The sequence below is a fragment of the Mus musculus genome, chromosome 11 (assembly GCF_000001635.26).
Source record: "Mus musculus strain C57BL/6J chromosome 11, GRCm38.p6 C57BL/6J".
NCBI lineage: Eukaryota > Metazoa > Chordata > Mammalia > Rodentia > Muridae > Mus > Mus musculus.
The window spans coordinates 39,674,450-39,697,422 of record NC_000077.6 but is presented as its reverse complement, the minus strand read 5'-3'; the positions used below and the strand labels follow the sequence as shown (position 1 = coordinate 39,697,422).

Below are 22,973 nucleotides of genomic sequence, written 5' to 3'. Positions count from 1 at the left end.
TGCATTTCTTAATAAAAGATTGAAATTGTATGTCACATGAAAAATGAACTGTAGTGCATTCTCTGTTGTTACCAGTCTTGTTCACATCTGGGCTCTGGCTTCATAATTCTGTCCTATTTGGGAGCCATTTAATGTTTTCCTGTCACTTTTCATTTGGGGCCTAGAAAAAATCCATTGGCTTTAGGATGGATGCTTGACAGAGACGCAGAATCCTGTCTGCAACATCATGAAGACTAAAGGCATGTGTTAAGTGAAGACTATCCAAATATGACCACGGTTTACAGAAAGCCAGAATATAGATGTCAGCTTACAATGTCAGTCAGCTACTAGGAATTGACACAGCTGGTTGGTAAGCTTAACCCCACAAGTATGAAAGTTTCTGAAAAAGACAAAGGACTGAAAAAACAAACAAACTAACAAACAAACAAAACAACAATAACAAAAACTTCTGCTAATTCCTTCCACAGATAAGCAAAACAAAACAACGAAAAAAACACCTAGCAGTTTAAACAATAAATGATCCCTGTATTATAAGATGGATATTTATATAAATTTTCATACATTTATAAAATAAAAAATAATGTAAGTACATTATCTAATACAAGGCTCCATCTCAAAAGGTTTAATAATATCAAAATAGACAACAATATCGAAGGACATTTTAACTTACATGTAATGTTCTAATCTTTTGTTTCATGACCAAATGCTCCAATTTTTAAAAGCATTTATTGCATTAGCGTAGGGCATTAAATTTAAAATTGAATCTCATTTAAGATGATTTACTTACAAAATATTTCTTTAAATTTGCTTTGCTAGTCATTATTTTTTGATTTCAAGATGTGCAGTTAACCTAGACTAAGAAAAAAATTATAGCACAATCATAGCATGGTGGTATCTATATTTTCTGTATTCCAGTAGTTGAAGTGGAATGTCTGTAGGTTTGAGACCACCAGTTTCATATAGAAAGAAGCAAAGCAATCTCTTGGTAACAATTACATTTTAATTTTAAAATTGCCTGAGTGCAGGATTTTTTTTTTTTTGAGTTTATCCTTGCCAATTGGCATCCCAAGTGGAAGTCTATCTGATCACATTAAGAGATTAAGGCTTATTCTATCCCTTACCTCTCCTTAGCCCCCATCCCCAGATAACAAACATCACAATTTTAGTATTCCTCTGGGGAACAGATTCTTTTCTGGGAATATGATCCCTGATGCTCAGTGTTTGGTGGTGGTACTGGTGGTAAGGAGAGCAACCTACTTTCTTCTTTCCGTGATTGGAGATACATGAACATTCACACAACCACAGTTAAATATACAGCATCCCTATGATGTTTCTATTACACTGAAACAGCTGGTAACTGGGATCAAAGCTCCTTGGATGGCTAACTAGAAAGAAAGGATTGAGAAATAACACCCTGTGGGAATGACAAAAATGTTGCTTTAAACACTCAGTAGTTGCGTTTCTCTACTAAATTGTGGCACACTGCCCAGATAAGACATAGGATCACCAGGGGGATTTCGAATGACAATGTAAGTATAGAAACAGAGCAGCTTTGTGTTTGCTTACAATATTCCAGTACTGTAGGGAGGTAAGTTGAAATTTAATGTAAATTCTGTAGGGAAATGGTATAGTGTGCTTTCTTCCAGAATCTCAAGCAATCTAAGTTTCAAGCACAGGATATGAGCTGTGAAAAGTTCAGGGATGAGAAAGGGGGCATTGTCCACAAGTTTGGGGTGTCAGCCCTACTGCCTCCTGAAATGTAATTAGCACAGCACCTAGAGAAATCATCTACTTCTCTTAAAACCCAACCACATTTTCTCAAAAATAATAATCTCCCCCTCCCAAAATAACATAACATGTTCTATTGCTAAGGGATTAAGCACATTATTTTCTTAGAAGGAATAAAATAGTATGTATCTGTCTTTACTAGGTAGAATAGTAATATTAGCCAGGCAACCAGATAGGCACTTTGAACATACTCTCATACCTGCATTTTCCTGATGAGGTAGGAATCCCTGGTCAATGGAGGAAAGCACAGAAGTTCTAGGATTAAAGAAAGGGTTGTGTCATTATTCCTCAGAGATAATGCAGAAAGGATTACTAGGATACAAGGACGATAATAATAAACAGTCTTACAAATCCAAGTCAACTTATGTTTTCTTATTTCTGCTTTGATAGTTTTTCATTCTGATTGAAAATATAATCCATAGATATGTTCACATGTGAGATAATAACCTTTGTCTTCAGTCATTCAGTAAGGAAGTAGAAAAAAACTGTTTGAGTTTTTTTTCTGTTTTTTTTTTTTTTTTTTTTTTTTTTTTTTTTTTTTTTGAGACAGGGATTCTCTGTGTAGCCCTAGCTGTCCTGAAACTCACTCTGTAGACCAGGCTGGCCTAGAACTCAGAAATCTGCCTGCTTCTGCTTCCCAAATGCTGGGATTAAAGGCATGCACAACCACTGCCCCAGCAAGAGACCATTTGAACTTGAGATTTATCAGCTCCTAGTAACAACCACTGTCTTGGAAGCTATTATGTCATCTTTTCCCACTGAGTTTCTAGGATGCAACCCTTCTTTTTTTTTTTTTTTTTTTTTTTTTTTTTTGGAATGTTTTATTAGATACTTACTTTATTTACATTTCAAGTGTTATCTCCTTTCCTAGTTTCCTCTCCGAAAATTGCCTCTCCCCTCCCACTTCCCCCTGCTTGCCAACCCACCCACTCCTGCTTCCTGGCCCTGGCATTACCCTATACTGGGGCACAGAAACTTCACAGGACCAGGGGGCTCTCCTCCCATTGATGACTGACTAGGCCATCCTCTGTTACATATGCACCTGGAGCCATGAGTTCCACCATGTGTTTTCTTTGATTGGTGGTTTAGTCCCAGGGAGCTCAGGGTTACTGGTTAGTTCATATTGTTGTTCCTCCTAGGGGGCTGCAAACCCTTTCAGTTCCTTGGGTACTTTCTCTAGCTCCTTCATTGGGGACCTGTGCTCTGTGCAATGGGTAGCTACAAGCATCCACTTCTGTATTTTCAAGCACAGGCAGAGCCTCTTAATAGACACTATATCCTGTTAGCAAGCTCTTTTTGGCATCAGCAATAGTGTCTGGGTTTGGTGGTTGATTATGGGATGGATCCCCAGGTGGGGCAGTCTCTAGACTGTCATTTCTTCAGTCTCTGCTCCGAACTTTGTCTCTGTAACTCCTTCCATGGTTATTTTGTTCCCTCTGCTAAGAAGGATCAAAGTATCTACACTTTGGTCTTCCTTCTTGAGTTTCATGTGTTTTGCAAATTGTATCTTGAGTGTTCTGAGCTTCTGGCCTAATATCCACTTTTCAGTGAGTGCATATCAGGTATGTTCTTTTGTGATAGGGTTACCTTGCCTAGGGTGATATCCTCCAGATCCATCCATTTATCTAAGAATTTCATGAATTCATTGTTTTTAATAGCTGCATAGTACGCCATTGTGCAAATGTATCACATTTTCTGTATCCATTCCTCTGTTCAGGGAGATCTGGGTTCTTTCTAGCTTCTTGCTATTATAAATAAGGCTACTATGAATATAGTGGTGCATGTATCCTTATGACAAGTTGGAGCATCTTCTGGGTATATGCCCAAGAATGATATTGCCAGGTCTTCAGGTAGAACTATGTCCAATTTTCTGAGGAACTGCCAAACTGATTTCCAGAGTGGTTGTACCAGCTTGCAAACCCACCAGCAATGGAGGAGTGTTCCTCTTTCTCCACATCCTCACCAGCATCTGCTGTCACCTGAATTTTTGATCTTAGCCATTCTGACTGGTGTGAGGTGGAATCTCAGGGTTGTTTTGATTGGCATTTCCCTGATGATTAAGGATGTTGAACATTTTTTTAGGTACTTCTCAGCCACTTGGTATTCCTCAATTAAGAATTCTTTGTTTAGCTCTGTACCACATTTTTAATAGGGTTATTTGTTTTCTGGAGTCTAACTTCTTAAGTTCTTTGTATATATTTGATATTAGCTCTCTATTGGATTTAGGATTGGTAAAGATCTTTTCACAATCTGTTGGTTGCCTTTTTGTGTTATTGACAGTGTCCCTTGCCTTAAAGTATCTTTGCAATTTTATGAGGTCCCACTTCTTTCTTCAGAGACTTGAAGTTCTTATCATACATATCTTTCACTTGCTTAGTTAGAGTCACACCAAGTTATTCATCTTGCTGTTCCACGTGTAATCTCATTTATTTCTTTCAGTAGTGCCCACATAATCACCATGAGTATACAATCATTAGCTCTCTCTTGCAGGGTAGGGAAGGGACTTGTTAAGGGAAAATTAAGGTCTTTCAGATACACCATGGTAGAATTAGAGTTCTGGATGCAGTGTGCCATTGGAGGGTTAGATGTTAGAGCAAACTTAGAAGAGAGGCAGCATGTGCCCTCAAATCCTTCAGAGTCCACTTCAGCTATTTTAGTACCTCTAGAGGTACTGTGAGGCCCAGATTCCAAGGTTACTACTAAAAATCAGCAAGCTTACATATCTACAACGTCTCCTTTCCAGATTTGTTATTATTTTGCTTCTCTATGTCCATCTACATTCAAAGCAGCATACTCATAACTGGGTTCTGTTAATTATTGTCACCCTATAGGCATGGTATAACCATAAATTGTCAAAAGCAAAACCAGAATATACCTCATAAAGTTAGGTATTAAAAGATGCTATTTACTAATATTTTCAAAATTGTCTACCAGTTCATATGGTGTGGAGAAAAAGCTGTGTGAGGTATCTGTCATTTCAGTCTAAATTGCATAAAGTAGTCCCTGGTTCTTATCCACTAACAACTGTCCAAGCTGCAAATCCCAAGAGAGGCCATCACTAAATTTACACATATCCAACTATTATCAACCTATAGATGTTTCTAAGTGCCCTGCTACATGAGTGATCTTTTCATTTTTCTAGCCCTGCTTGCTCTGGCCTCACTTTCTCTGGCCATATTTATTTCATATATGTGGGTATGCTGTCACTGTCTTCAGACACAGCAGAAGACAACATAGGATGCACATGACAAATGGTTGTGAATCACCATGTGGTTTCTGGGAATTAAACTCATGACCTCTGAAAGGTCTCAATGTTCTTAACAGATGGACCATCTCTCCAGTCCACATGAGTGGTCTTTTAGTGGCTTGGTGTCTAATTTTAATTTCTTTGAGATCTTACTGAACTATGGTAGAATCTAATATAATATGTATCAGAAGATTGCCTAGTCGGCCATCAGTGGAAAGAGAGGCCAATTGGTCTTGCAAACTTTATATGCCTCAGTACAGGGCAACACCAGGGCCAAGAAGTGGGAGTGGGTAGGTAGGGGAGTGGTGGTGGTGGGTGGAGGACTTTTGGGGTAGCATTGGAAATGTAAATGACAAAAATACCTGATTAAAATAAAATAAAATAAAAAATTAAGATTTAACAGACTTCTAATTGTTTAAATGTATATTGGTTTACAAGTGTATCACAGGAATAGAGTATTTCTTAGGCAAGGTTATGTTATGAGAACTAAGTTCATAACTGAAAAACATATGTAAAATAAAATAAAGAAAAAATATGGAAGAATCCCTGAAAAAAAATTGCAGCCTAATGTCTCCCTGGTAATCTCTCAATGTATTCTAAATAATTTCTCCAAGGAATATAGGAAGGCCTTGAATGAAAACTAGAAAAATAGTATTTGGTAAAAGAGCTACATATGCAATACAGAAAAGGTAAAACCACTAAAGCTAGAAAAGCTGAAACTCAGTTTAAACCATACAGAGTCTTGCTATGGTTTGACATCTTTTCTGCTCTTCCTTTTTTAATAGCATGTCAAGATTTCAAGTTTCCACAGTAGAATTAAAATGTCCCCCTGAAATGTGGCCACAAATGTGGACTAGATATCGAAGTAATTTTCAACTGTCAGATAGTACATGGATCATTAACCATTTTCAGGAAAAAAAAGTGTCCCCAAATGGATTTTGACATAAGTAAAACTAAGAACATGATTCATGAGTGTGCTCCAAAGGTTCTTTCAAGTTATTTAAAGGACTTAGATCGAATAGATTTTACCAGTTCATCTTTCCAAGCAAAGTCATATTTTTTAAAGGGCAGGAACAGTAAGGAGGAATAGGGAAGGAATCGCCAGTTTCATCTGCGGTAAATTATTAAGATATGTGACATTTTATGGCTTACTACAATTTTAAAGAAGGCTATTATGAGAAGAATCGTGTTTCTTTAAAATTCATACATTGGAACTCTGAGGTCTTTTGCCGCACAATGTGGCCATATCTGGAGATAGGTTTTAAAGAAAGAGGTAATTAAATACAAGAGAGACTGGTTGAATGGACTCTAATACAACCCAATTGGTGTCCTTATAAGACCAGGAAATTAGAGTGCATACAGGAATGACCCGAAGCAGGGAAGAGAGAAGCCCTGTACAAGCTGGGGAGAGAGGATTTAGTGGAAATGAAGGCTGCTGATATCTTACCCCTGGGGAAACTGCCTCTGAAAGGCACCCTCAGAGAAGCAGGACAAGAGGATGGGCTAGGGGATTTCCAGAGGGGAAACCTGGAAAGGGGATAACATCTGTAATATAAATACAGAAAATTTCCAATATAAAAAGCGTCAATTGGCCACACAGCCTGGGTCACTCTGTTAAGGCAGCTTGAGCTTCTAGTTCTCTCTTGACCTTCTCTGTGTCTTCAGTAATGGCTGGGCGTATCCTGGGATGATGTCCTACGGTCTGTGCATGGCTCTTCTCCTGCCTCAGCACTGTACTCTGTTTACAAAATTTCAGAAACTTCTGTAACAGTAAGAAATGCTGGGGTTTTCTAAACATAATTATCTGAACAGCAAATTTTGTTATGTAATAACTTTAAATGATTATTTGCTTTGTAAAATTAAAACACAAATACTTGTTATTTATCTTCAGTGCTCAAATACTTAATGTGATACTGATGTAAGCTGTGTAGTTGAAGTAGTTATCTAAACACATCTACAGCCTCACCAGAAACCAAATGATTGGTTGGTTTGTTTATTTATTTATTTATTTGAGACAGGGTTTCTCTGTATAGCCCTGGCTGTTCTGGAACTCACTTTGTAGACCAGGCTGGCCTCGAACTCAGAAATCCACCTGTCTCTGCCTCCCAAGTGCTGGGATGAAAGGCATGCGCCACCACCTCCTGGCTGAAACCAAATGATTGAAAGGGAAGGAAATGCAGAAATTGAGAAACATTGCATATATGGAAACACACACTTTAAAATTTTTATAAGTAAAAATACTCAGTTTTTTGGATGAGAAGAACCTTCAGCTTGGAGTTTGAAGAAACAAACTCAACATTATAAATAAGTTTGTTTCTGAGCCTAGCAAGAAGGCTCAGCAGTTAAGGGCACTTTCTTCTTTTCCTCAGGACATATGTTTGCTTCTAGGATCTACATGGTAGCTCACTGTCATGTGTAACTCCATGTTTGCATCATCCAGTGCTCTCTTCCTGCCTCTGTAAGCACCAGGCATCATGCACACAGTGCATATGCATACCTGCAGACAAAACACTCGCACACATTAAATTACACACACACACACACACACACACACACACACACACACAAAATATCCTTTTTAAAAAGTCACTTCTCTACTAGGAAATAAAATTAAATATGGTAAATATAATTTAAATCATGTTTTATCTTATATTTTAAAATACATTTTGTTTTGTATTTTACTTATATTTTCAACAATTTTGGTCACTTTGTGGAATCCTGTACAGTTAAGATAACTGTAAACAATATTTCCTACACATTGTATACATGACATGGTTAACCAGGAAGAGGTCCTTCATGTGTTCATTTTATGTGTGCTAGTTTAGTTACATAGATTTGCTTATACATTGTTATTTGAACATAAATTAATTGTGGTTCAGGCTTCAGTATTATATATTATTTTTTAAATCAACCAAAACCAATTGAAAAACTTCACTCCCATACAAACTTAGCTCTGCCTTAGAAACTGAAATTCATATCTGGTCACCCTAGAAGAATGAAATAAATATCTAATCAAACTTTTCTGAATTCATACACAGCATAAATCGAGTGTAGGTGGATTCTTTCTATGTTGCACTTCTTTTTTTTATTGTATCTGTTTTTTATTTAGACAATTTTATTTATTTTTATTGGTTATTTCATTTATTTATACTTCAAATGATTTCCTCCTTCCCAGTTGCTACATCACCTTGTCAATGTCCAGTGAATCCTTTTATATGCAGTGACTCAGAAGCAGAAGGTAAGGCTGGGGAGATTCTGAGTCAGGAAAGTGCTTTCAGTGAAAGCATGAGGGCGTGAGTTCAGATCCCCAGCCCTCACTAAAAACCAAAAGCAACAACAACAAGCAACAACAACAAAGCCTAGGTGTAATGGTGTGTGCCTGTAATGCTATAATCCCAGTGCTAGATGGGAGAAAACAAGAGGATCCTGGATCCTTTCTGAGCAGCCAGTGTAGCAGAGTCATCAACCTTCCCTTTCAGGGAGAAACTCTGCCTCAAAGCAGTAAGGTAGAGAGAGGGAGTAATAAAGACACACAGTCTCTACCAGATCCCTCTTTGTGTGGACACATGTGCACACACACTTACAAATATGTGTATAGACACACTATACACAAAAAGAAAATACGAAGAAGGCTAAAAAAATAACAAGACATCATAAACACCCCCATTCTTATACATTTGTTTCTGACTTCAATGTTGTTTAAATCATTTATACTGCATGTTAATTTAAATGGCCTCTGTCGTAGTTTATGAAGAGAGCCCTCCTCTGAGATTCACTGTTATGCTTTCTGGTCACACAGATGTTTGTTTCTGGTTTTCAGTCACTATCCAGTGCCTATCACTTCCAACCCTCAGTGGCACTTGAAATGTAGTTTAAATATTGAGAATCTTCTCTGTCAGCTTCTTTCAGGGAGCTTGTTGCACATCACTCCAGTGGAATCCCTGTCCACAAGAGCTTTTCAGTTCTGAAATTTAGATTTCGGTTTGCTTAATGAATGCCAAATATCTTCCAAAATGCAATAGCCTAGAATTGTAAAATATGGTGGAATATAGATCATTCTATAAATATATTGAGCACCCCTTTTATAGAAGAAAATGATTTTTTTCACATTTCATATCAAATATCACATAAAACATAGTATATTCTCAGTCCAAAGAATATTTATATCAATCTTTTATTTCTTTTAGTTCTTTGAAGACCATGAAATTGTTCAGTACAACATTATTCATTATCCCTTATAAAATATATTTTTTATTATTTTGTGACAGATGTCTTCTTAATGAAATACAATTGTTTCCTTAAGTGTTATTGCTATAACGAAGTATGGCATATTTAAGTACTCCTTAGCAATGATTTGTTCTGTGTCCATCTGCTTTCTGGAATAAAATACATTTTAGAGTCACTACCCTGATAGTCTCAATTGCAAAGGAAAGGCCACTATTTCATACAAGGTAGAAAAAGAAGATTCAGCATGGAGTAACATATATCCACTACTATATTCTCTTCAATCTATTAAACTTTTTTATTTTTAGAGAAGACTACTGTATGTCAGTTACAAAAGCTATTATAGATTTGCACTATATCAATAAATACATTTCAACAAATTGCATTAATAAAGATAACTGTCTGATGAGGACACAGAATAAAAATAGTCCTGAGAAGTTAGAAACGATGCTACATAGTCATGTGGATCTGAATTCAGAACTCCATCATACAAGAAAAAGCTTGGTGCAGGGCATGTGCCTGTGATCCTAGTATTGCAGAGGCAGAAACAGGAGGTTTTCTCATGCTTACTGAAAGTTCAATACAAGACTTTCCCTTGAAAAACAGTAAGGTGGAGAACAAACGAGATAGACATTTGACCCTGACTTCTGGTCTCCATATGCATGTGCACATATGTGAATAAGCATCTCAGACACATTTGCACGTGCACACGTATACACACACACACACACACACACACACACAAATCTATAATGACAAATTATAAGAATGCACCAGATGTTGGCAGCATGTCATGATAATAGATAATAGATACAAAAATCTTTAAAAAGACACATGTATAGAGTCCTAACAACTAACATCACAGAAGAGCAAGAAGAGCTGTTCAGTCAGTAGGAAATTGAACCATGTGTAAAGTAACTATATTAATCAAGGCAATAACCATTAAACTAATCATATTTGAATTAAAAAGTGATGAAGATGCTAGGGGTATATCTAAGTGGTAGGACACTTAACTAATGTGTGCAAGACTCAGAGTTATTTACTCAATAGAACAGACAAATAAACCAACAAAGCCAAAAATTGCAACATGAGTGGCACAAAGAACAGAGTGTAAAGTCTAGTGGTGGGACAGAAGCTGCATGTTTGAGAAAGACCAAGAAGACCCCTGTGTGTAGAGTGGACTGAGTAGGAGAAGAAATGGTGGTAGGGAGGCCCATTTATTCCTCAACATCATCAGTAGTTTGGTGCCAGGACCTCTCTCAGATACCAAAATCTATAGATGCTTGTCACTCATGTTAAAGTAGAAAAAAGTTCGCATATAACCTATGCAATACTCTGATTAAGTTTTGGAGCATCTAAGTATTGTATATGTTAGAAATAGTATATATATATATATATATATGTATATATATATATATATAGTTATATATATAGTTATATATAGTTATATATAGTTATAGTTATATTCTTTTGTTTATTGACAAGAGGAAAGTCTGCAGATTAAAGACTAAATGCAATTAAAGATATTCTTAGTTTTCAGTTACACAAATCATCTGAGATGTGAAAGACTAACAAATTCAAGTAGTTTGTGGGGTGCATTTGCTGAAAAGGCATTGTGTAGAACATTGAAGATCCTGTACAGTATCCTTGCTACAATTTCTGTATAAATAATGTACCCACCACCAGCAAACACATTCCTCTGAGTTGACAGATTAAAGGGTGACAGGATTTGTAAAAGCCCATAGAATAAATTCTTCAGCCTGCAGAAATCATGGTCTCTATGACAACCAGTTCAGTCTGGTATAATAATAATAAAGTAGCAATGAACAATGTATATACACTATATAAATAAATATATGTGGCTATGCATAGCAAACCGTATATAACCTTTGAAGCAGACTTTATTGATCCTATAGAACTTTGTTTGCTGATCTTGTTATATACAAACTTTTTAAGTTGATCTTCCTAATATTTCCGTGTACTTTCTTTCTTTTTAAAAGAAAATTTAAAGATATTTATTTATTTGTTTATTTATTATATTCACCATTGCTCTCTTCAGACACACCAGAAGAGGGCATCAGACCCCATTGCAGATGGTTGTGAGCCACCATGTGGTTGCTGGAAATTGAACTCAGGATCTCTGGAAGAGCAGTCAGTGCTCTTAACCACTGAGCCATCTCTCCATCCCTCCCTGTACTTTCTTTTGCAATTTATTAATCTATCTTTAAAAAAAAATACCCTGGCATGATGGTGCATGCCTTTAATGACATCACTTAGAAAGCAGAGGTAGGTGGATCTCTGTAAATCCATGGTTACATAATAAGACACAGTCTCAAAAAGAAACGATCAAATAAATAATATCCAAATGAAACCCATGTACTTTCAACCTTTGTTCATTTGCTTTGTCATTGCTTCCCAAAATATGTTCATAAAAGTAATACACATATAAAATATGTTGTAACTTTCCTCTCATAACTATATGATACTTCATAAGTAGGCATGCTATAATTTTGCCAACCAATCTTTAATAGATTAACATTTGATATGTTTTCAATATTCGTCTGCTGCAATTACCTGCATACTTTTGTATGTGAGAAGACACATGCACACATATATTTAAACCATCCAGAGCCGCCTCTCTGTCTCTCTTTCTTTCACACAGAAACATACCCACAGAGACACATTATAAACTGAATATTATGATCTTATAAATAAAATAGGGTCAGAAAATATTAAATATTTTAGTTATAATTTCTTAATAAGTTTATGTGTTTACTTATGCATATATATGAATATGTATGCTCCTTAGTGTAATATTATTGTACAAAAGAGAAGATGTCTCCATGCAGTGTATCTGATCAATATTGCAAAGTTCCTTTCCACGTTCACTATAAAATATTGCAACACTAAAATTAAATATATAAACATCCTGGTTTTTCTACAGGCTTTCAATAGACTGTACTGTTAAGTTTTTGAACTTTTTCCAACATTATGTATGAGGAATAGTGTATCAGGGTATTTTTAGTTTTCATTTATCTTCTTATGAATGAAATTGAACATCTTTCCATCAATTGAAGGGCTATTAAAAGATTCACCTTCTGTGAAATATGTATTCTTTTACTTCCACTTTTTACTGGGTCACAGGATGTATTTTCAAATTAATCCCAAGTAGGCTTCCTAATATTGGATTTGATATGTGAAAAATGGGAATTTCAAGTAAAACTCTAGGATGTTTGTGTTCAATAACTGAAAAAGATTAAGTTGGCATTTAGTGGAATTGGGAAAGTTATGTTGAGCAGCTCTGTGCAATCAACCAATGGTAAGGATTTAATTTTGGACAATACCATTGTAATTGGTTTATTAGAATTTCACATGAGCAAACAGAAGGACTTGGACGTGAACCCTATGAAAGGTAACCATGTGCTGCAAGCACAGAATCAGTGGAGTAGAGGCTTAGATCAATGTGTGCAACCCCAGGAGGCCACAGAGTAAGTCCTAGGAGGTTTGACACTGAAATCAAGAGAGAAGAGAAAAACAGTGGCCCAGAGGAAAGTGGGGAGTATCAGGCATGAAGGCAGGTGAAGTTCAGTGTGACAGATTAATAAGCAAGGGTGACAATAAATCCAGAAAGGTGATGGCAGTGATTTATATAAGCCTTAAACAGTGTTTTTTTTTATTTTAAAAAAATAGATTCCTTTCTAATACAATACACTACAGTAACAATACACTATACTATACTACCATTCTAATGCAATATGGTTTCTCCTCCTCCATTCCTTCCAGCTCTACCCCACATAGCTTTCCCCCAGACCCACTCTCATTCTTCAGAAAAGAGCAGGCCTCCAAGAAACAGGACACTTTAGGTAGAGAACATAAAGACTGAATCTTGTCCAAACCATGATGCCTGAAAAATTCAAAAGCATGGTTAAAAAAAAAAGTGGCAGATATGATCAGAGTGATTTGATTTTATAAGAAGTGTGAGTACACTTGAATATAAGCAAAATATATTTCATTAAACACTGAAAGATTTTCATTAAAAGTCTAGTGTTTGCTTTATATATGAATTTCACAAATGCATTGAAAGAATGGTCCATTCTCTCTGTAGAAAAATTATAATTAGCATTGGTAAGAACATTGATAAGTACAAATGTAAAGAATCAGCTCTTCAAACACCCATAAAGTCTGCAGTGGGAGAGGCTTAAAATTAACTTGCAAGTAAGTGGAATACACAATCAGTATAGTTTTGATGAAGTAATTAAGTAAAACAGATTACTTAATTTTTTTTTTTTTTGCTTCTGTAGTGATAGTACTAATATTCAAGGTTGCAAATCAACAACAAACAAATATGCACACATCACTTTTAGTAGCTGTTGTGGTCACCATAAAGATGCTCATCCTAGAATTTCTAAATTATGGCAAACCCAATACCCTGAGAGGAGCTACAGAGCTGGTCCAATAGTTAAGAATGCATGCTCCTCTTGCAGAGAACCTGGGTTCTGTTTCATGGATGCAAACAACCATCTTTAACCCTAGAGAATCCAACACCCTCTTCTGGCTGCTGCAGGTACTGTATGCCCATGGTTCCATGGTGCAAAGGTGTACTTGTAGACCACACACACACACACACACACACACACACACACACACACACACGAAATCTTAAAATAGAATAGTACTGAGTCTTTAAGAAATGATTAGAAAATAGTATTTGTATCTTCTGGCTAGTCAACGCCTTGCTGAGTGCTCAGAGTTAGTCAGTGTACTAGTTGTTGGCTGTGTGCTGACCTTTGCCAACTAGAAAGCTCTGTACTCAGATGTCAGCCTTATCGGGCATCAATGGGAGAAGAGGCCCTTGGTCCTGTGAAGATTTGATGCCCTAGTGTAGGGGAATGCCAGGAAATGAAGGCAAGAATGGGTGGGTGGGTGGGTGGGTGGATGGGGGAACACCCTTTTAGAAGCAGGGGGAGGGAGGATGGGATAAGAGGGTTCTGGAGGTGAAATCTGGAAAGGGGATAACATTTGGAATGTAAATAAAGAAAATATCCAAAAAAGGAAGTCAAGAAAGCTAGAGATGAGAATCAAGAAAAAGAAAGAAAGAAAGGAAGAGAGAAAGAAAGAAAGAAAGAAAGAAAGAAAGAAAGAAAGAAAGAGAAAGGAAGAAAGAAAGAAAGAAAGAAAGAAAGAAAGAACGAAAGAGAAAGGAAGAAAGAAAGAGAGAAAGGAAGAAAGAAAGAAAAGGAGAGAAAGAAAGAAAAAGAAAACATGAAATAAAAAAAGAAAAAAGAAAGAAAAGAAATTCCTGTACTCCAGGCACTTCCTAAAGCCTGCATTCAGTGCCTGCTAGTTTTCTACTCAGTTGTCATACCTGGTCTATTGTTACAGCTACAGTTTCTTTGTGCAACAGAGCCTTCTCTAGACCCTTAAACAACATGTGCCCTCATTATTTGTTCCCTCTGTCCCAGAATTTCACTTAACAGATTTGGTCACCTCTCCTATAAAGACATGGAATTATTCCAGGGTAGTGGTCATCCCTGCTTCCATGTTACTGTGTATCACGTTACTTTTGTAGCTAAAATGTGTGTAACAAATATTTATTGAACAATTTAAAAGAGTTGACATTTTGTGTGTAACTAAATGCACACCTCTGTGCATGCCATTTACCTGTGGTAGGTGGGAGGTAACTCCTTTTTACTTACTTGGTAAACCCCAGGCTCTTTTTTTTCTAAGTAAAATGTATAAAAACTGTATCTACTAACAATAACAATATTGTGACAAGTAGCATATCATGGTAGATATATGGTAGACAGAAAGTGGTATTTATTTAAACAAAAAGCTGTCAAAAATAGGAGTAAATATTCTATGCAGAGTGTGTTAATAAGTGTTTTTGCTACATAAATCTTCCATGGGGGGGAGGATGAAGTTCTTTCATATGGTCAAATGGTTATTAGTGAAAGGACAAAAATATAGACCTTAAAAATTAGACAACTACATCATTGTCCTATTTTATAAATAGCAGGTCAATAATATCCATATCCAAGTCCTGAAACTGGACTTACTCAACATACTGCTACATATCAATTTAAAAAATAAAACAAACAAACAAAATCCCAAAAAACAAAAACTCTCACAAGCTCCTAGAAGTTTTAATTCTGCGTGTAAGTAGAATGATATTGTAGTGTGAGTTATAGAAGCCAGAGGAATATGTGCAAGATAAGAATACAATAAAATTCCAGAGATATCACAGCAAAGGGTATGAATATTGACTGAATGGGACAAAGTATGAGTTATTTTGGTCAGTACACAGTATTGCATTGTTACACAAAATTCACTCTGAAATCTCCCTGTACATCCTTTCTATTGTTTTTCCATCCTGAAATTCATAATACTACTTAAGTAGATATATCTGTACTTACAGTTTGAATTATTATGCTTTTTAAAAATAGATAGCTAAGGTAAATATCACTGAAAGTCAACACAAGGAAAATGCTGTTAGATGCTGTGAGTTCAATTATCAGAGTAGAAGCTTCATAGAGAAAGAAGACAGCTTTGCTATACTGGAATCCGAGCATCATCTGGTGACTCAGCTCTCCTCTCTCATCTGTCACCTGTCCTTTCAGCTGCTAACCCTGGACTTTTAAAATGATACTGAATTTGTGAAGCTGCAAATTTTACCATCTGCATCTACCTCTCCATGTGCATTTTAATTACTGGGTTCTGATTTACACAGACTGATCAATGCCACTATGATAATATCTTGAAAACTTAGGAATCGCTTCATCAAGAGCTAGTTATGCAAATGAAATCAAGAGACTCAGAAAGAGAAAAAGAGAAGAGACTCTAACACTTAGTCTCCTGTCTTGATTGCATGTTGCAGCTTCTGTTGTGTGCTACCCAAGCAGGATTTTGACATTTTACTTTTCCTAGGCAATGTCTTTGATGTTATCAAACAAACCTCATTAATACCGTTAGCAGTCAAAATTACAACTGTAGAAATATGCACAACCAGATATATCCTGCTCTTTAGTATCTTCCACAAACAATGAACAAATAATATTTATGATTCTTGCATTGAATGGGAAACTTATTGTTCACGTAAGCAAAGTTCGAAGGGTAGCAACAGCCAGTTTTTACATTTAAATGATTTTGGGGAGTTTACAATAACTTTGGCTAAGGTCTTTGGGGTCTGGCAACACACATTCTAGTAGATAATAACTCACACAGAAAAAGCAAGCCACTGACTAATGACTTGCTATGAAAGGAGAAAAGAAAAAGCTATCTTATAGATAGCTGATCTTTGCTTTACTCATGTTCTTACTTGGCTTTATTTTGTGTTGCTGTTGCTTTATTTTTCATTTTTTTCATGTAATTTATTCTTATTACAGTTTCTATTCCATCTCTTCTCCCCAATTTGTCTGCACCTCCCTTCTCATCTGGATCTATTCTCTCTCTCTCTCTCTCTCTCTCTCTCTCCCTCTCCCTCTCCCTCTCTCTGTCTCTGTCTCTGTCTCTCTCTCTCTGTCTCTCTCTGTCTCTCTGTCTCTCTCTCTCTCTCTCTCTCTCTCTCTCTCTCTCTCTTATTAGAAAACAAATAGCTGGGGCTACAGAGTTGTCTCAGCTGTTAACGGTACTGACTGCTCTTTCAGATGGACCTGAGTTCAAATCCCTCCACCCACATGTCATCTCTCAACTGTCTGTAACTACAAGGTTTGACACTCTCGGAGACATACATGCAGGCAAAACACCAATGCACATAAAATAAAAGTAATTAAAAGTATTATGATTAAAAAAAGGAGAAGAAAGAAAATAAATAGGTTTCTAAGAGATGATAATAACCTATAACATAATGTAGGGTCCATGATTTACTAAAAAATGATATCCCAGACTCAATAGTGTGTAAGCACAAAGAGGGTTTTATTCTGTAGAAGTCCATCATGCTGGGGTCTACCATCTACAAAGATGGAGACACCCCAAAGTGAACTAGCAGGCCTGATTTAAAGCATATTAGGGGAACTCTGGAGAGGAGTAGGTGACTCTTCATCTTGGCTCTATCTTTACTGACATTCCAGAACCATTGTTGGGACTGGGAGCTGAAAACTGTTGCTCAAAAAGTCTGGAAACTGTTGCCGACCCATTGTCCTTGCTTGCCTTAAGCCTGGTGGCAAGGCAGCTTCTGAGTCCTAGACTTTCCTAGACTTGCCCAGTTTTGGGGAAGAGAGATTTAGCCCTAATCTCCCAAAATGCCAATTTGAAGCCTGTCATGGTGTCAGCCTAGCCTTCTCACTAATAGGTTAAAACACAAAATAATAAATCAGAATAGAGCAAAACAAACAGAAAGAAAATTGCCCAAGAAATATAGAAGAAACAGATATAGGCAAAAAGACTCATTTGCTCACACACTTGGAAATCCCATAAAAACACTAAACTGGAAGCCATAATAGATTCACAAAAGACCTATAGGGTAAACATAGAGAAAAAATATAAATAAAAAGAAATAAAAATTAATATAAAACTAAACAAACAGACAAACGAAAGCTCCGACATAACATTATAAGACAAGAAAGCTCCTGAGTTCATTTTCTCTGACCAATTATTGCAGGACTTGCAGCCTACCCTCAAAAATAGTTTCTTTTTTTCACTGAGACTTCTTTGCAGAAAACTAAATGTTGACTTGGTTATCAAGAGGAGATAGCTTTTGTCTGAGAAATAGAGACACTATGTCACTGTCTTCTTTCAGCCCTAGGATCCCACCTGGTGTAGACCCATGCACCTTCCAAGCATGCTACCTCAGTGTCTGAGAGTTTCTATGAGTATAGATCTTCTGGGTTTAAAATGCCTGTTTCTCTTAGTGTCCTCTATCTACTCTGGCTCTTACACCCATTCTGCATCCTCTTATCTAAAGTTCCCAGAGCCCTGATGGGAGGGATTTAATGGAGACATACAGTATAGGGCTGAGTGTTCCAGGTCTCTCACTCTGTGTATATTATCTGGCTGCCTGTATTTGTTCCAGTTGTATTTGTTCCCATTTGCTTCTCTGATGCTGGCTGAGTGAGGCACTATGAACTGGGTAAAGCAGAATGCCATTAGGAGTCATTTTCGAGGATCTTTTAGGAGAACGATAGTATTTGCTTTTCCCCTAGGACTCTGGGCTATCTAGTCTCATGTTCTTGGTTACTAAAGCAGGGTAGGGCATAGCTTCCATCAAGGGAGGTAAAGCTATTTTTAATAAAAGGGGAGAAAATTTACATTGAAATTGGTAGCTGTGTTTCAGAAGCTCACATACCGATTCTTAAAGTTATTCAGGAGAAAATGAGTGCAGAAGGCTTGGAAGAGGTCTTATTGGCCCATCTAGAAACTTTCCTTGAGGCTCAGAGAGTAAAGGTGAGGACAATTGTTCCTCAGAGAGGGAGTTAGAAATGCAAAGTAACTTTTTGTCATTTAGAGGACATAATCATTGAGATGTAGATTATCCAAAGCCTCAGGCCAGCCCACTTTCTCCTTTAAGGGAGACCTACAGAAAATTAAGTCCTTATCAGAAACTTCCTTGGAGAACAAAGTTTAAACACACCTCAGTTCCTCTGTGTATTGAAGGTGTCCTTTCTTCGGGACTGCTTGAGAAGATGGAAAACCATTGCTCTGGGGACCTGTGTTGTGTATTTGCATTGCAATCATCTATCCTCCCATTACCATAGTTCTCCCTCTGAAGCTACTTTTTTGGCACCAATAATATCCTTAAGGCAATAGGCATATCAATAGGGAAGGAAAGCAGGCCTTTCCTAGGGAACTAACCCTTCAGCCCTCTGAACCTTGTCTAGGGTAGAGCCTGAAGATGGGTCTGCTTTATTTGCATCTTCTAGTTTGCCTTCTTTGACTTAAACTATTAGGTCTAGATCTAACATTCAAACTGGGCTAGTTCAATTTCTTTGGTTGAGAGACCACCCCAGGAAGGTGGGTTCCCCTTAAGCCATGCTAGAAACAGACTGAATAATTCATTCTTTAATGGGGCATTGAATTTTCCCTTCACAGAATCCTTGCCCTTAGTACTGGGCCACAGTCACATGAAGACTATGACTGCCCATGTTTCTGAAATCAGAAAAGTCTGATTTCTAGCCTTCTCACTACCTCTTTGCTAAGTTTACTTTTCTTAACATTCCATGCCTTCCCCTACACACAAAACATTTTCTCCAAAGCCTCCTCCCTACAATGTTATTGCTTGTGTGCCAGGCATCTGGCCCCATGCTAGCCTAACAGGGCCTGAAATTTCCTTTCTCATCTGCATTCTTCTCTGGGCATCTACAAAGGAACTACAGCTTGCTTGCACCAAGTCTTTTCCTTAAACACACACACACACACACACACACACACACACACACACACACACACACACACACACAGTCCTTGAATGCTTATTTGAGTCTCTTCTTGAATCCATTTATCAAAGGGGACTCAGGTTTCACCATTAACAAAACACTGACTCCACCTCTCCACTACTTGCTATCCATTGAAAGGCTATTTACTTAAGTCTTCGTTTCCCTGCGATTAAATGACTACAAGAATAATGACTATTTTATACAGACTTTGATAAAAATTATCCACAAGAAGAGAGGATAGCATAATTTCTATTAGCAATTAAATACTCATTAAATTTTATCTTTTTAATCAGTTTATTTCCAAGTGTGTGGTGAATCCATGACCTTTGGTCCTGCAGCAAGGAACCAAAATATTTATATAGTTCTTTACAGAAGACAAATGCTCAGCCAAACATTTCCTCTTTGGAATGAGCATCTAAAAGCTGAGGATCCTTGACCCTGTTTTGGTTCAAGTGGGATTTGCATATGGTGACTACTATTTCAGCAACTTGAATTCAGCTAATGCCCTTGACTCCAATGCATAAATGTATGCCACAAGAACCAAAGTATTATCCTATATTGGGCAGACTGGTCCAGAGCAGAAAACATGGGTGATAGAGCGTGTCTGACAATAAAAATACAAAAACAAACAAACAAAAACAAAACAAACAAAACAAACAAAATAAAACAAACAAACAAACCAGAAGTGAGCTTTAGACAGCATCTGAACATCTAAACCCTGCCATGCCTGCAGGAATAAGTGGTTATCACTCCTGTGATCCAACTGTTTTGTTGTTTCTTTTAAGACTGAAACTTGTTTTTTGTTTTTTCCTGTTTATTTATTTTGTTGAATTTTCTTTTGCTTATTATTGAAGCTTTTGTTAATACATTTATGTATTTCTATTTTAAGTGCATATGTGCCCAAATCTGTGTTTGTGGACCATGTGCAGTTCCTTTGATTTTGTTTTGTGACCCATTTGGTATAACCAGGCAGGATTATTTTATTTTTTATTTTTTATTTATTTATTTATTTATTTATTTATTTATTTATTTATTTATTTTGGTTTTTTCAAGACAGGGTTTCTCTGTGTAGCCCTGGCTGTCCTTGAACTCACTTTGTAGACCAGGCTGGCCTCAAACTCAGAAATCCACCTGCCTCTGCCTCCTGAGCGCTGGGATTAAAGGTGTGCACCACCACTCCTGGCTCTAGGACTATTTTAAAATGCAATGATTTACATTCAGACAAATATTGAGTGGAGTGGAAAAGAGTGAGGTTACTATTTTTCACAGAGCACAGCCAGGGTATTATTGCTCACTCTCATCATGAAGGCACAGAGATGAAAGCTAAATTGGTATTTGTTTGGTGTGCCTATTCTCAGGATGACTATGAAACATGATGTCTCCTGATGATGGGAGGAGGGAAAGAGGCAGTATCAGAAAGCCAGGAAGGTTCTAGGGATGAGACCCTGTCTCTCTTTGTACGTTTATCCTCCACCTTTCAAAGTAATGGTTGGATATGCTGTTTCAAGAACTCAGTAAAATTGAAGCTAGCTCAGAATGCATTGGAGTTTTTTTTTTTTCTTCAGAGTATGTTTTCTTCGCTATGGGGAAAAGACTAAATTTATAATATTGAAATGTAAATAAATAAAATATCCAATAAAATATTTAAATAAATGAATTTTATCAACTATATATGTGATATTGTATATCTCAAGAATTGTTTTTTATGGAATTTGTTAAATATTGAAGAAATGCCAAATGATCAGTGAAAATACCTGTAAATACTAAATACTAAATACTGTAAATACTCAACTTACCTCAGCGGACAATCCTAGTTCTAACCGTCCACTTTAAGTTGATGCATTTAAGCTCATGGATTCAAGACAATTCTGGTAACCTAGAGACCCTCTTTTTAAAGTATATTTTACAACATATGTTTTGATAGGTTGATTTCTAGTATTATAATATTGAACAACAATATGAACTAACCAGTACCCCCAGAGCTCATATCTCTAGCTGCATATGTAGCAGAAGATGGCCTAGTCAGCCATCACTGGGAAGAGAGACCCCTTGGTATTGCAAACTTTATATGCCCCAGTACAGGGGAATGCCAGGGCCAAGAAGTGTGAGTGGGTGGGCAGGGGAGCAGGGCAGAGGGAGGGTATAGAGAACTTTCAGGATAACATTTGAAATGTATATAAAGAAAATATCTAAAAATAAATAAATTAATTAATTAAAAATAAAGATTAATTAATTAGAGTGATTTTTTCTAATATTAAGTGATTTTTTAAAAAAATCATGTATGCTTCATTTCCATAGTACTATCTTTAAGCAAGTCATTCGAGTGGACTTTATAACTCATAATATTGAAGTTCCAAGACACAGTTTCACTTTGTAATACTACACTTCTCTTTTCAATTACCAGAGCTAGGCATGGAGTAAAAGCCTTTCATCTCAGCTCCAGAAGCAAAGATAAAAATATCGAGATTTCAAGTACAGTCTTAGCTATACACATGGGCCATATGTAATCCTGTCTCAAGGAATAAACAAAAATAATAACAACAAATTCACAATTGTTAGATGAAAGTGGTTTTTAAAAGACTTTCTTAAAACAGACAGGTAATAAACACTTCATATGTTAACCAACAGTTTTATTATTATTTCTAACTTCAGTTAGAAAAGCCATTTAGTTTCATCCATATTACATTATTTTCCCACATAAACACGGAACTTTGAGTGAAAACTGCACATTAGTACACAGAAAACTGACCTCAAAAGTGGTCAGACCAATTTCCTCAAGTATTAATTACAATATATATGTCAAACTGGCAGATCAGGACCAGCAAGGACGCTCAAAGCGTGAAAGATCATGCTTGCTGCCAAGCCTCCTGAACTGTGTGATTCTCAGAGCCGATACGGTTGAAGAGAACTAACTCTTTCAATTTGTATATTGATCTTCACATACATATGGTGGCGCATACAGTAATACATACATACACACACACATACCACTGGAAGAGAAAGAGAGAGAAAGAGTACTTAAGTATCTCTTTTCCTATTTGACCTATTTATGTCTTTGCAGAGAGCTAACTGGAATGAACTATCTTATTCAGATTTTAAGACTAATACATCTTTGATGATTTGAGTCAGTATCCATTCACCTGTACATCATTCATATTTTTAAAAATATATCTTAAATATATTATATAAAATATTATGAGGGTTCACAAAATAATAAAAACCAGAACTACCATGTGATCTAACAATTCCCAATGCTGACTATAGTCAAAATTAAAAGGTATTAGAATGTTGAAGAAACTCCTTTATTCTTGGCTTTATTGTAGGAGAATTCTCAATAGCTAAGGCAT

General features: G+C 36.6%; 1 long non-coding RNA gene across 1 annotated transcript in view; it reads right to left on the bottom strand.

Annotated features, from left to right (window-relative positions):
- Nucleotides 1-1,987: 1,987 nt before the first annotated feature.
- Nucleotides 1,988-22,973, bottom strand: part of Gm33963 — a 106,694-nt gene continuing 85,708 nt past the window's right edge. The window contains exon 3 of the long non-coding RNA XR_388578.3: nt 1,988-2,043. This is a non-coding gene — a long non-coding RNA (predicted gene, 33963). The remainder of the gene's footprint in view (nt 2,044-22,973) is intronic.